Here is a 12394-nt window from a genome sequence, read left to right as displayed (position 1 = left end):
AGAGGTCATCTGGAAGAGTCATGCTCTTGTATGCCCTGGCCAGACGGGCCCTGCAAATTTGGAAGAATGCCATGCATCTGGTAGACAACTGGACTCCAGCACACTTACAGCAATTTCCTTAGGGCTTTGATCAGGGGCTGCTTAAATTTGCATACTCCACCCTATGTTGTGACTTTGAGATCCCTTGTTGTAATTGCTTTAGCCAGCCAAGAGGTGGCTATTGTCTCAATTTCAAAGCAGCTTTGAGCCGTTCAAGTGGCTGGTGAATAGCACTTTCTCTTTGTTCGCCTCAAAGTTCTAAAGAGTTCTCCATAGGTCCTGCTCTGTACAGATTGTTCAAAGGTCTGTTTGAAGTGCATATAATAGGATAAATAAATTGAGGGCATTCCTTTTCAGTACCTCACCTGCATGGCTGTCTGGCCTCTGGAAGATGCTGGGAAAGCAAGTCAGGATGGCCGAGTGGTCTAAGGCGCTGCGTTCAGGTCGCAGTCTCCTCTGGAGGCGTGGGTTCAAATCCCACTTCTGACAGTCCTGTGTTTACTCTAATTATTTTCTTGAGAAATATGATCATTTCCCTCGCAGTGGCTTATAGGATTGTCTTCTTGGAAGAGTGCAGTGAGTTTTTTTCTTGCTCTAGCCACTATTGGCCTCAGCTCTGTGCATTTTTTGGTTCCTAATATCTTTCTCACCCTTTAGATGAAAAAGCAGCATGGGGTCAGGATGGCCGAGTGGTCTAAGGCGCTGCGTTAAGGCCGCAGTCTCTCCTGGAGGCGTGGGTTCGAATCCCACTTCTGACAAAACTTGAATTCCATTTTCTCTCTCAGTTCCTTTAGAATCTCAGCTAAAAATTGGCAATGTAAATAATATCTGAATAAGTACCAAACTTCAGTTTCAACTGCAAATGCATTTGCCCTATTCTATCTTTAACGTTAATGTAATATTCTTCTAGCACTCGTGGTGTTTTATATTTGTTTTGTGGGGTACTTTAAAAATCTTTTTTATGAAAGAAATGGGTTACATTAAGTCTTGTGATGTTTTAGGTTTCCAATAAGGAGGTTTTAAATTTTATGTCACGTCATTTTCAGATGCTTCATTCAAGAGATGTTTCCACTATAGAATGCAGAGCAAGGGCAAAAATACAAGTGATAGAGCGAGTGAGTGAGAAGGAGTGTTGTGGAAGGAGAGAATGAAACAAAGACAGAGTGAGTGAACGGCAGGGAGGCATAGAAGAGTAGTCTAGTAGTGAAGGAGACCTGCTTTTCCCTGCTCTTGACCTCCCACCCATCCCCAAACAACCACAAACATACCTTCTGTGCAAAGTTGGTATGCAGAATTTCATGCCTCAGCAAGTGAGGGTGAGTCCCAGGCCAGGGGCTAAAGAGCAAAAGAGTGCCTGTGCTCAGACTTTCCCTGCTAGGGATAGTTTATCTGGAACAAGGCCTACTCTCTTGTATCCAGCAAGGATCTAGAAATCCTGCATGAATCTGCAAGGCACATTGGCAGCATAAATTTGCATAAACTGCCCCACCTATTGCCTTCCTACTTCCTGTGCTGTAGTTGTTTGTGTAGAGAGAGAGGTCCCAGGCAAGGAAATGTTGTGAGTCGGATACAGGACCCTAAATAGCTGGTGAGAGGTATGTGGTGTTCTAAAAGCATGAAAACTGTATACCTGTGAAATAAAGTGCTTTCGTATGTGTTCTTCTGTGTTTATTGTCCTGTGCATAAAGTTGCACCTTGTGTTTGAAGGTTTAAATTCTTTCAGGCTTGTATGGAGGTAGACGTTTCTGAGTAACTTTTATTCATTTCTTAAAAGCCTATACTGTCAGGATGGCCGAGAGGTCTAAGGCGCTGTGTTTAGGCCACAGTCTCCTTTGGAGGCGTGGGTTCGAATCCCACTTCTGACATGCCTTTTGGAGATTTAATCTCCTTTATCAGGTTAACATCTGATGGAAGTTGCATCTGTTGGTCTTCACTTCGCACGTTATTCCGTTCTCCTCTTGTCAAGAGAGATGGGGTTTCTCATATATTTAGGTTCTATAACGTCTTGCTGACAAAGCGCAATCCTTACCAAATGAGCATAGGACCCATGTAAGAGGTCATCTGGAATAGTCATGCTCTTGTATGCCCTGGCCAGACGGGCCCTGCAAATTTGGAAGAATGCCATGCATCTGGTAGACAACTGGACTCCAGCACACTTACAGCAATTTCCTTAGGGCTTTGATCAGGGGCTGCTAAAATTTAGATACTCCACCCTATGTTGTGACTTTGAGATCCCTTGTTGAACTTGCTTTAGCCAGCCAAGAGGTGGCTATTGTCTCAATTTCAAAGCAGCTTTGAGCCGTTCAAGTGGCTGGTGAATAGCACTTTCTCTTTGTTCGCCTCAAAGTTCTAAAGAGTTCTCCATATGTCCTGCTCTGTACAGATTGTTCAAAGATCTGTTGGAAGTGCATATAATAGGATAAATAAATTGAGGGCATTCCTTTTCAGTACCTCACCTGCATGGCTGTCTGGCCTCTGGAAGATGCTGGGAAAGCAAGTCAGGATGGCCGAGTGGTCTAAGGCGCTGCGTTCAGGTCGCAGTCTCCTCTGGAGGCGTGGGTTCAAATCCCACTTCTGACAGTCCTGTGTTTACTCTAATTTTTTTCTTGAGAAATATGATCATTTCCCTCGCAGTGGCTTATAGGATTGTCTTCTTGGAAGAGTGCAGTGAGTTTTTTTCTTGCTCTAGCCACTATTGCCCTCAGCTCTGTGCATTTTTTGGTTCCTAATATCTTTCTCACCCTTTAGATGAAAAAGCAGCATGGGGTCAGGATGGCCGAGTGGTCTAAGGCGCTGCGTTAAGGCCGCAGTCTCTCCTGGAGGCGTGGGTTCGAATCCCACTTCTGACAAAACTTGAATTCCATTTTCTCTCTCAGTTCCTTTAGAATCTCAGCTAAAAATTGGCAATGTAAATAATATCTGAATAAGTACCAAACTTCAGTTTCAACTGCAAATGCATTTGCCCTAGTCTATCTTTAACGTTAATGTAATATTCTTCTAGCACTCGTGGTGTTTTATATTTCTTTTGTGGGGTACTTTAAAAATCTTTTTTATGAAAGAAATGGGTTACATTAAGTCTTGTGATGTTTTAGGTTTCCAATAAGGAGGTTTTAAATTTTATGTCACGTCATTTTCAGATGCTTCATTCAAGAGCTGTTTCCACTATAGAATGCAGAGCAAGGGCAAAAATACAAGTGATAGAGTGAGTGAGTGAGAAGGAGTGTTGTGGAAGGAGAGAATGAAACAAAGACAGAGTGAGTGAATGGCAGGGTGGCATAGAAGAGGAGTCTAGTAGTGAAGGAGACCTGCTTTTCCCTGCTCTTGACCTCCCACCCATCCCCAAACAACCACAAACATACCTTCTGTGCAAAGTTGGTATGCAGATTTTCACGCCTCAGCAAGTGAGGGTGAGTCCCAGGCCAGGGGCTAAAGAGCAAAAGAGTGCCTGTGCTCAGACTTTCCCTGCTAGGGATAGTTTATCTGGAACAAGTCCTTCTCTCTTGTATCCAGCAAGGATCTAGAAATCCTGCATGAATCTGCAAGGCACATTGGCAGCATAAATTTGCATAAACTGCCCCACCTTTTGCCTTCCTACTTCCTGTGCTGTAGTTGTTTGTGTAGAGAGAGAGGTCGCAGGCAAGGAAATGTTGTGAGTCGGATACAGGACCCTAAATAGCTGGTGAGAGGTATGTGGTGTTCTAAAAGCATGAAAACTGTATACCTGTGAAATAAAGTGCTTTCGTACGTGTTCTTCTGTGTTTATTGTCCTGTGCATAAAGTTGCACCTTGTGTTTGAAGGTTTAAATTATTTCAGGCTTGCATGGAGGTAGACGTTTCTGAGTAACTTTTATTCATTTCTTAAAAGCCTATACTGTCAGGATGGCCGAGAGGTCTAAGGTGCTGTGTTTAGGCCACAGTCTCCTTTGGAGGCGTGGGTTCGAATCCCACTTCTGACATGCCTTTTGGAGATTTAATCTCCTTTATCAGGTTAACATCTGATGGAAGTTGCATCTGTTGGTCTTCACCTGGCACGTTATTCCGTTCTCCTCTTGTCAAGAGAGATGGGGTTTCTCATATATTTAGGTTCTATAACGTCTTGCTGACAAAGCGCAATCCTTACCAAATGAGCATAGGACCCATGTAAGAGGTCATCTGGAAGAGTCATGCTCTTGTATGCCCTGGCCAGACGGGCCCTGCAAATTTGGAAGAATGCCATGCATCTGGTAGACAACTGGACTCCAGCACACTTACAGCAATTTCCTTAGGGCTTTGATCAGGGGCTGCTTAAATTTGCATACTCCACCCTATGTTGTGACTTTGAGATCCCTTGTTGAAATTGCTTTAGCCAGCCAAGAGGTGGCTATTGTCTCAATTTCAAAGCAGCTTTGAGCCATTCAAGTGGCTGGTGAATAGCACTTTCTCTTTGTTCGCCTCAAAGTTCTAAAGAGTTCTCCATAGGTCCTGCTCTGTACAGATTGTTCAAAGATCTGTTGGAAGTGCATATAATAGGATAAATAAATTGAGGGCATTCCTTTTCAGTACCTTACCTGCATGGCTGTCTGGCCTCTGGAAGATGCTGGGAAAGCAAGTCAGGATGGCCGAGTGGTCTAAGGCGCTGCGTTCAGGTCGCAGTCTCCTCTGGAGGCGTGGGTTCAAATCCCACTTCTGACAGTCCTGTGTTTACTCTAATTTTTTTCTTGAGAAATATGATCATTTCCCTCGCAGTGGCTTATAGGATTGTCTTCTTGGAAGAGTGCAGTGAGTTTTTTTCTTGCCCTAGCCACTATTGGCCTAAGCTCTGTGCATTTTTTGATTCCTAATATCTTTCTCACCCTTTAGATGACAAAGCAGCATGGGGTCAGGATGGCCGAGTGGTCTAAGGTGCTGCGTTAAGGCTGCAGTCTCTCCTGGAGGCATGGGTTCGAATCCCACTTCTGACAAAACTTGAATTCCATTTTCTCTCTCAGTTCCTTTAGAATCTCAGCTAAAAATTGGCAATGTAAATAATATCTGAATAAGTACCAAACTTCAGTTTCAACTGCAAATGCATTTGCCCTATTCTATCTTTAACATTAATGTAATATTCTTCTAGCACTCGTGGTGTTTTATATTTGTTTTGTGGGGTACTTTAAAAATCTTTTTTATGAAAGAAATGGGTTACATTAAGTCTTGTGATGTTTTAGGTTTCCAATAAGGAGGTTTTAAATTTTATGTCACGTCATTTTCAGATGCTTCATTCAAGAGATGTTTCCACTATAGAATGCAGAGCAAGGGCAAAAATACAAGTGATAGAGCGAGTGAGTGAGAACGAGTGTTGTGGAAGGAGAGAATGAAACAAAGACAGAGTGAGTGAACGGCAGGGAGGCATAGAAGAGGAGTCTAGTAGTGAAGGAGACCTGCTTTTCCCTGCTCTTGACCTCCCACCCATCCCCAAACAACCACAAACATACCTTCTGTGCAAAGTTGGTATGCAGAATTTCACGCCTCAGCAAGTGAGGGTGAGTCCCAGGCCAGGGGCTAAAGAGCAAAAGAGTGCCTGTGCTCAGACTTTCCCTGCTAGGGATAGTTTATCTGGAACAAGGCCTACTCTCTTGTATCCAGCAAGGATCTAGAAATCCTGCATGAATCTGCAAGGCACATTGGCAGCATAAATTTGCATAAACTGCCCCACCTATTGCCTTCCTACTTCCTGTGCTGTAGTTGTTTGTGTAGAGAGAGAGGTCGCAGGCAAGGAAATGTTGTGAGTCGGATACAGGACCCTAAATAGCTGGTGAGAGGTATGTGGTGTTCTAAAAGCATGAAAACTGTATACCTGTGAAATAAAGTGCTTTCGTATGTGTTCTTCTGTGTTTATTGTCCTGTGCATAAAGTTGCACCTTGTGTTTGAAGGTTTAAATTATTTCAGGCTTGCATTGAGGTAGACGTTTCTGAGTAACTTTTATTCATTTCTTAAAAGCATATACTGTCAGGATGGCCGAGAGGTCTAAGGCGCTGTGTTTAGGCCACAGTCTCCTTTGGAGGCGTGGGTTTGAATTCCACTTCTGACATTCCTTTTGGAGATTTAATCTCCTTTATCAGGTTAACATCTGATGGAAGTTGCATCTGTTGGTCTTCACCTGGCACGTTATTCCGTTCTCCTCTTGTCAAGAGAGATGGGGTTTCTCATATATTTAGGTTCTATAACGTCTTGCTGACAAAGCGCAATCCTTACCAAATGAGCATAGGACCCATGTAAGAGGTCATCTGGAAGAGTCATGCTCTTGTATGCCCTGGCCAGACGGGCCCTGAAAATTTGGAAGAATGCCATGCATCTGGTAGACAACTGGACTCCAGCACACTTACAGCAATTTCCTTAGGGCTTTGATCAGGGGCTGCTTAAATTTGCATACTCCACCCTATGTTGTGACTTTGAGATCCCTTGTTGAAATTGCTTTAGCCAGCCAAGAGGTGGCTATTGTCTCAATTTCAAAGCAGCTTTGAGCCGTTCAAGTGGCTGGTGAATAGCACTTTCTCTTTGTTCGCCTCAAAGTTCTAAAGAGTTCTCCATAGGTCCTGCTGTACAGATTGTTCAAAGATCTGTTGGAAGTGCATATAATAGGATAAATAAATTGAGGGCATTCCTTTTCAGTACCTCACCTGCATGGCTGTCTGGCCTCTGGAAGATGCTGGGAAAGCAAGTCAGGATGGCCGAGTGGTCTAAGGCGCTGCCTTCAGGTCGCAGTCTCCTCTGGAGGCGTGGGTTCAAATCCCACTTCTGACAGTCCTGTGTTTACTCTAATTTTTTTCTTGAGAAATATGATCATTTCCCTCGCAGTGGCTTATAGGATTGTCTTCTTGGAAGAGTGCAGTGAGTATTTTTCTTGCTCTAGCCACTATTGGCCTAAGCTCTGTGCATTTTTTGGTTCCTAATATCTTTCTCACCCTTTCGATGAAAAAGCAGCATGGGGTCAGGATGGCCGAGTGGTCTAAGGCGCTGCGTTAAGGCCGCAGTCTCTCCTGGAGGCGTGGGTTCAAATCCCACTTCTGACAAAACTTGAATTCCATTTTCTCTCTCAGTTCCTTTAGAATCTCAGCTAAAAATTGGCAATGTAAATAATATCTGAATAAGTACCAAATTTCAGTTTCAACTGCAAATGCATATGCCCTATTCTATCTTTAACGTTAATGTAATATTCTTCTAGCACTCGTGGTGTTTTATATTTGTTTTGTGGGGTACTTTAAAAATCTTTTTTATGAAAGAAATGGGTTACATTAAGTCTTGTGATGTTTTAGGTTTCCAATAAGGAGGTTTTAAATTTTATGTCACGTCATTTTCAGATGCTTCATTCAAGAGATGTTTCCACTATAGAATGCAGAGCAAGGGCAAAAATACAAGTGATAGAGTGAGTGAGTGAGAAGGAGTGTTGTGGAAGGAGAGAATGAAACAAAGGCAGAGTGAGTGAACGGCAGGGAGGCATAGAAGAGAAGTCTAGTAGTGAAGGAGACCTGCTTTTCCCTGCTCTTGACCTCCCACCCATCCCCAAACAACCACAAACATACCTTCTGTGCAAAGTTGGTATGCAGAATTTCACGCCTCAGCAAGTGAGGGTGAGTCCCAGGCCAGGGGCTAAAGAGCAAAAGAGTGCCTGTGCTCAGACTTTCCCTGCTAGGGATAGTTTATCTGGAACAAGGCCTACTCTCTTGTATCCAGCAAGGATCTAGAAATCCTGCATGAATCTGCAAGGCACATTGGCAGCATAAATTTGCATAAACTGCCCCACCTATTGCCTTCCTACTTCCTGTGCTGTAGTTGTTTGTGTAGAGAGAGAGGTCGCAGGCAAGGAAATGTTGTGAGTCGGATACAGAACCCTAAATAGCTGGTGAGAGGTATGTGGTGTTCTAAAAGCATGAAAACTGTATACCTGTGAAATAAAGTGCTTTCGTATGTGTTCTTCTGTGTTTATTGTCCTGTGCATAAAGTTGCACCTTGTGTTTGAAGGTTTAAATTATTTCAGGCTTGCATTGAGGTAGACGTTTCTGAGTAACTTTTATTCATTTCTTAAAAGCATATACTGTCAGGATGGCCGAGAGGTCTAAGGCGCTGTGTTTAGGCCACAGTCTCCTTTGGAGGCGTGGGTTCGAATCCCACTTCTGACATGCCTTTTGGAGATTTAATCTCCTTTATCAGGTTAACATCTGATGGAAGTTGCATCTGTTGGTCTTCACTTGGCACGTTATTCCGTTCTCCTCTTGTCAAGAGAGATGGGGTTTCTCATATATTTAGGTTCTATAACGTCTTGCTGACAAAGCGCAATCCTTACCAAATGAGCATAGGACCCATGTAAGAGGTCATCTGGAAGAGTCATGCTCTTGTATGCCCTGGCCAGACGGGCCCAGCAAATTTGGAAGAATGCCATTCATCTGGTAGACAACTGGACTCCAGCACACTTACAGCAATTTCCTCAGGGCTTTGATCAGGGGCTGCTTAAATTTGCATACTCCACCCTATGTTGTGACTTTGAGATCCCTTGTTGAAATTGCTTTAGCCAGCCAAGAGGTGGCTATTGTCTCAATTTCAAAGCAGCTTTGAGCCGTTCAAGTGGCTGGTGAATAGCACTTTCTCTTTGTTCGCCTCAAAGTTCTAAAGAGTTCTCCATAGGTCCTGCTCTGTACAGATTGTTCAAAGATCTGTTGGAAGTGCATATAATAGGATAAATAAATTGAGGGCATTCCTTTTCAGTACCTCACCTGCATGGCTGTCTGGCCTCTGGAAGATGCTTGGTAAGCAAGTCAGGATGGCCGAGTGGTCTAAGGCGCTGCGTTCAGGTCGCAGTCTCCTCTGGAGGCGTGGGTTCAAATCCCACTTCTGACAGTCCTGTGTTTACTCTAATTTTTTTCTTGAGAAATATGATCATTTCCCTCGCAGTGGCTTAAAGGATTGTCTTCTTGGAAGAGTTCAGTGAGTTTTTTTCTTGCTCTAGCCACTATTGGCCTAAGCTCTGTGCATTTTTTGGTTCCTAATATCTTTCTCACCCTTTCGATGAAAAAGCAGCATGGGGTCAGGATGGCCGAGTGGTCTAAGGCACTGCGTTAAGGCCGCAGTCTCTCCTGGAGGCGTGGGTTCGAATCCCACTTCTGACAAAACTTGAATTCCATTTTCTCTCTCAGTTCCTTTAGAATCTCAGCTAAAAATTGGCAATGTAAATAATATCTGAATAAGTACCAAATTTCATTTTCAACTGCAAATGCATTTGCCCTATTCTATCTTTAACGTTAATGTAATATTCTTCTAGCACTCCTGGTGTTTTATATTTGTTTTGTGGGGTACTTTAAAAATCTTTTTTATGAAAGAAATGGGTTACATTAAGTCTTGTGATGTTGTAGGTTTCCAATAAGGAGGTTTTAAATTTTATGTCACGTCATTTTCAGATGCTTCATTCAAGAGATGTTTCCACTATAGAATGAAGAGCAAGGGCAAAAATACAAGTGATAGAGCGAGTGAGTGAGAAGGAGTGTTGTGGAAGGAGAGAATGAAACAAAGACAGAGTGAGTGAATGGCAGGGAGGCATAGAAGAGGAGTCTAGTAGTGAAGGAGACCTGCTTTTCCCTGCTCTTGACCTCCCACCCATCCCCCAAACAACCACAAACATACCTTCTGTGCAAAGTTGGTATGCAGAATTTCACGCCTCAGCAAGTGAGGGTGAGTCCCAGGCCAGGGGCTAAAGAGCAAAAGAGTGCCTGTGCTCAGACTTTCCCTGCTAGGGATAGTTTATCTGGAACAAGGCCTACTCTCTTGTATCCAGCAAGGATCTAGAAATCCTGCATGAATCTGCAAGGCACATTGGCAGCATAAATTTGCATAAACTGCCCCTCCTATTGCCTTCCTACTTCCTGTGCTGTAGTTGTTTGTGTAGAGAGAGAGGTCGCAGGCAAGGAAATGTTGTGAGTCGGATACAGGACCCTAAATAGCTGGTGAGAGGTATGTGGTGTTCTAAAAGCATGAAAACTGTATACCTGTGAAATAAAGTGCTTTCGTATGTGTTCTTCTGTGTTTATTGTCCTGTGCATAAAGTTGCACCTTGTGTTTGAATGTTTAAATTATTTCAGGCTTGCATGGAGGGAGACGTTTCTGAGTAACTTTTATTCATTTCTTAAAAGCCTATACTGTCAGGATGGCCGAGAGGTCTAAGGCGCTGTGTTTAGGCCACAGTCTCCTTTGGAGGCGTGGGTTCGAATCCCACTTCTGACATGCCTTTTGGAGATTTAATCTCCTTTATCAGGTTAACATCTGATGGAAGTTGCATCTGTTGGTCTTCACTTGGCACGTTATTCCGTTCTCCTCTTGTCAAGAGAGATGGGGTTTCTCATATATTTAGGTTCTATAACGTCTTGCTGACAAAGCGCAATCCTTACCAAATGAGCATAGGACCCATGTAAGAGGTCATCTGGAAGAGTCATGCTCTTGTATGCCCTGGCCAGACGGGCCCAGCAAATTTGGAAGAATGCCATTCATTTGGTAGACAACTGGACTCCAGCACACTTACAGCAATTTCCTCAGGGCTTTGATCAGGGGCTGCTTAAATTTGCATACTCCACCCTATGTTGTGACTTTGAGATCCCTTGTTGAAATTGCTTTAGCCAGCCAAGAGGTGGCTATTGTCTCAATTTCAAAGCAGCTTTGAGCCGTTCAAGTGGCTGGTGAATAGCACTTTCTCTTTGTTCGCCTCAAAGTTCTAAAGAGTTCTCCATAGGTCCTGCTCTGTACAGATTGTTCAAAGATCTGTTGGAAGTGCATATAATAGGATAAATAAATTGAGGGCATTCCTTTTCAGTATCTCACCTGCATGGCTGTCTGGCCTCTGGAAGATGCTGGGAAAGCAAGTCAGGATGGCCGAGTGGTCTAAGGTGCTGTGTTCAGGTCGCAGTCTCCTCTGGAGGCGTGGGTTCAAATCCCACTTCTGACAGTCCTGTGTTTACTCTAATTTTTTTCTTGAGAAATATGATCATTTCCCTCGCAGTGGCTTATAGGATTGTCTTCTTGGAAGAGTGCAGTGAGTTTTTTTCTTGCTCTAGCCACTATTGGCCTAAGCTCTGTGCATTTTTTGGTTCCTAATATCTTTCTCACCCTTTAGATGAAAAAGCAGCATGGGGTCAGGATGGCCGAGTGGTCTAAGGCGCTGCGTTAAGGCCGCAGTCTCTCCTGGAGGTGTGGGTTCTAATCCCACTTCTGACAAAACTTGAATTCCATTTTCTCTCTCAGTTCCTTTAGAATCTCAGCTAAAAATTGGCAATGTAAACAATATCTGAATAAGTACCAAACTTCAGTTTCAACTGCAAATGAATTTGCCCTATTCTATCTTTAACGTTAATGTAATATTCTTCTAGCACTCGTGGTGTTTTATATTTGTTTTGTGGGGTACTTTAAAAATCTTTTTTATGAAAGAAATGGGTTACATTAAGTCTTGTGATGTTTTAGGTTTCCAATAAGGAGGTTTTAAATTTTATGTCACGTCATTTTCAGATGCTTCATTCAAGAGATGTTTCCACTATAGAATGCAGAGCAAGGGCAAAAATACAAGTGATAGAGCGAGTGAGTGAGAAGGAGTGTTGTGGAAGGAGAGAATGAAACAAAGACAGAGTGAGTGAACGGCAGGGAGGCATAGAAGAGTAGTCTAGTAGTGAAGGAGACCTGCTTTTACCTGCTCTTGACCTCCCACCCATCCCCAAACAACCACAAACATACCTTCTGTGCAAAGTTAGTATGCAGAATTTCACGCCTCAGCAAGTGAGGGTGAGTCCCAGGCCAGGGGCTAAAGAGCAAAAGAGTGCCTGTGCTCAGACTTTCCCTGCTAGGGATAGTTTATCTGGAACACGGCCTACTCTCTTGTATCCAGCAAGGATCTAGAAATCCTGCATGAATCTGCAAGGCACATTGGCAGCATAAATTTGCATAAACTGCCCCACCTATTGCCTTCCTACTTCCTGTGCTGTAGTTGTTTGTGTAGAGAGAGAGGTCGCAGGCAAGGAAATGTTGTGAGTCGGATACAGGACCCTAAATAGCTGGTGAGAGGTATGTGGTGTTCTAAAAGCATGAAAACTGTATACCTGTGAAATAAAGTGCTTTCGTATGTGTTCTTCTGTGTTTATTGTCCTGTGCATAAAGTTGCACCTTGTGTTTGAAGGTTTAAATTATTTCAGGCTTGCATGGAGGTAGACGTTTCTGAGTAACTTTTATTCATTTCTTAAAAGCCTATACTGTCAGGATGGCCGAGAGGTCTAAGGCGCTGTGTTTAGGCCACAGTCTCCTTTGGAGGCGTGGGTTTGAATCCCACTTCTGACATGCCTTTTGGAGATTTAATCTCCTTTATCAGGTTAA

General features: G+C 43.4%; 14 non-coding genes across 14 annotated transcripts; all 14 read left to right on the top strand.

Moving 5' to 3' along the window:
* Positions 1 to 445: 445 nt before the first annotated feature.
* On the top strand, positions 446 to 528 carry TRNAL-CAG (transfer RNA leucine (anticodon CAG)). The gene has a single exon. It is a non-coding gene; the product is annotated as a tRNA-Leu (tRNA).
* Positions 529 to 714: 186 nt separating this feature from the next.
* Positions 715 to 797, top strand: TRNAL-AAG (transfer RNA leucine (anticodon AAG)). The gene has a single exon. It is a non-coding gene; the product is annotated as a tRNA-Leu (tRNA).
* Positions 798 to 1821: 1024 nt separating this feature from the next.
* On the top strand, positions 1822 to 1904 carry TRNAL-UAG (transfer RNA leucine (anticodon UAG)). Its single transcript has one exon. It is a non-coding gene; the product is annotated as a tRNA-Leu (tRNA).
* A 632-nt stretch (positions 1905 to 2536) lies between these two features.
* Positions 2537 to 2619, top strand: TRNAL-CAG (transfer RNA leucine (anticodon CAG)). The gene has a single exon. It is a non-coding gene; the product is annotated as a tRNA-Leu (tRNA).
* A 186-nt stretch (positions 2620 to 2805) lies between these two features.
* On the top strand, positions 2806 to 2888 carry TRNAL-AAG (transfer RNA leucine (anticodon AAG)). The gene has a single exon. It is a non-coding gene; the product is annotated as a tRNA-Leu (tRNA).
* Positions 2889 to 3912: 1024 nt separating this feature from the next.
* TRNAL-UAG (transfer RNA leucine (anticodon UAG)) lies at positions 3913 to 3995 on the top strand. The gene has a single exon. It is a non-coding gene; the product is annotated as a tRNA-Leu (tRNA).
* A 632-nt stretch (positions 3996 to 4627) lies between these two features.
* TRNAL-CAG (transfer RNA leucine (anticodon CAG)) lies at positions 4628 to 4710 on the top strand. The gene has a single exon. It is a non-coding gene; the product is annotated as a tRNA-Leu (tRNA).
* A 2275-nt stretch (positions 4711 to 6985) lies between these two features.
* On the top strand, positions 6986 to 7068 carry TRNAL-AAG (transfer RNA leucine (anticodon AAG)). The gene has a single exon. It is a non-coding gene; the product is annotated as a tRNA-Leu (tRNA).
* A 1024-nt stretch (positions 7069 to 8092) lies between these two features.
* TRNAL-UAG (transfer RNA leucine (anticodon UAG)) lies at positions 8093 to 8175 on the top strand. Its single transcript has one exon. It is a non-coding gene; the product is annotated as a tRNA-Leu (tRNA).
* A 632-nt stretch (positions 8176 to 8807) lies between these two features.
* TRNAL-CAG (transfer RNA leucine (anticodon CAG)) lies at positions 8808 to 8890 on the top strand. The gene has a single exon. It is a non-coding gene; the product is annotated as a tRNA-Leu (tRNA).
* Positions 8891 to 9076: 186 nt separating this feature from the next.
* TRNAL-AAG (transfer RNA leucine (anticodon AAG)) lies at positions 9077 to 9159 on the top strand. The gene has a single exon. It is a non-coding gene; the product is annotated as a tRNA-Leu (tRNA).
* Positions 9160 to 10184: 1025 nt separating this feature from the next.
* TRNAL-UAG (transfer RNA leucine (anticodon UAG)) lies at positions 10185 to 10267 on the top strand. Its single transcript has one exon. It is a non-coding gene; the product is annotated as a tRNA-Leu (tRNA).
* A 632-nt stretch (positions 10268 to 10899) lies between these two features.
* TRNAL-CAG (transfer RNA leucine (anticodon CAG)) lies at positions 10900 to 10982 on the top strand. Its single transcript has one exon. It is a non-coding gene; the product is annotated as a tRNA-Leu (tRNA).
* Positions 10983 to 12275: 1293 nt separating this feature from the next.
* Positions 12276 to 12358, top strand: TRNAL-UAG (transfer RNA leucine (anticodon UAG)). The gene has a single exon. It is a non-coding gene; the product is annotated as a tRNA-Leu (tRNA).
* The last annotated feature ends 36 nt before the right edge of the window (positions 12359 to 12394 follow it).

Source organism: Triturus cristatus, chromosome 6 (assembly GCF_964204655.1).
Source record: "Triturus cristatus chromosome 6, aTriCri1.1, whole genome shotgun sequence".
Lineage (NCBI taxonomy): Eukaryota > Metazoa > Chordata > Amphibia > Caudata > Salamandridae > Triturus > Triturus cristatus.
The sequence above is the reverse complement of the archived record's forward strand: the minus strand, read 5'-3'. Positions and strand labels throughout refer to the sequence as shown.